This window comes from Sinocyclocheilus anshuiensis, unplaced genomic scaffold (assembly GCF_001515605.1).
Source record: "Sinocyclocheilus anshuiensis isolate Anshui unplaced genomic scaffold, SAMN03320099.WGS_v1.1 C33028699, whole genome shotgun sequence".
Classification (NCBI taxonomy): Eukaryota; Metazoa; Chordata; class Actinopteri; order Cypriniformes; family Cyprinidae; genus Sinocyclocheilus; species Sinocyclocheilus anshuiensis.
In genome coordinates, this window is record NW_015621432.1 from 1 (window position 1) to 1,058 (window position 1,058).

Sequence of the window (1,058 nt, forward strand, 5' to 3'; positions counted from 1 at the left end):
TCTGGGAGATTTTGTGTGTAAAGTGCATTCTAGTTTAGACATGAGTTTCTGTATCTCCTCAATACTGCATCTCAGTTTAATATCTGTCGACAGGTACATGGCCATTTGTGACCCTCTAAGATACAGAATGAGGGTCACAAACAACACTGTGACTGTATTCATTACTTTCATATGGCTGTTTTCATTTGTGTACAGCTTTTCTGTTGTGTTTTCAGGGATAACTGCAGTTGGACTGGAGATGCTTATATTGCAGACTTACTGTGTGGGAAGTTGTGTTGTGTTTTTCAACAAAGATTGGGGTATTGTATGTCCAATTCTCACATTTTTCCTTCCCGGGACGATCATGAGCTCTCTGTATTTAAAAATATTCTATGTTGCACGAAAACATGCAAAGGTTATGTCAGAGAGAATGACTGGAGGGATGAAGAGCCAAAGCTCTGCTCACAGAGAGAGAAAAGCAGCTAAAACTCTGGCCATTGTCATGGGTGTCTTTTTGTTATGTTGGCTGCCATATTTTACTGCTGCTGTTCTTGACCCTTTTTTTCAATTTTTGGACCCCTGCTGTTGTTTTTGATGCTTTGTTTTGGTTTGCATATTTCAATTCCACTTGTAACCCATTGATTTATGGATTTTTCTACCCTTATTTTCAGAAGGCCTTTAAAATTCTCATATCCACTTATATCTGTGGCATCAAGCATTCTAACACCTTGATATTTGAATGAATACTGCTCTCAGACTTATTTCAGGCATCACAATAAATATTTATTTTTATGTAATTTATTTTTATTTCATAAATGCTGAAACAATTTTGCAAATGTGTTTTACTTGAAGCAATGATCTTAATATTTTTAGTAATCTGGTGGAAAAGAGGGGCACGCATGCAGGGATGTACAATGTTCAAAATATTTTTTTATTATTATAAACCCAAATAGCATGCATTTTTTGTGAAATTAACATTATAATTTGATTTTAATACATTAAACTCTTTTGATCATACAGTGTGTCTCTAGAAAAAGTCATATTTTGGCAGTTTGTTTGCTTTAAATTTCCTGAAGAAA

General features: G+C 34.6%; 1 pseudogene; it reads left to right on the forward strand.

Moving 5' to 3' along the window:
• Positions 1–4: 4 nt before the first annotated feature.
• On the forward strand, positions 5–722 carry LOC107683195 (trace amine-associated receptor 4-like; annotated as a pseudogene).
• Positions 723–1,058: the final 336 nt, after the last annotated feature.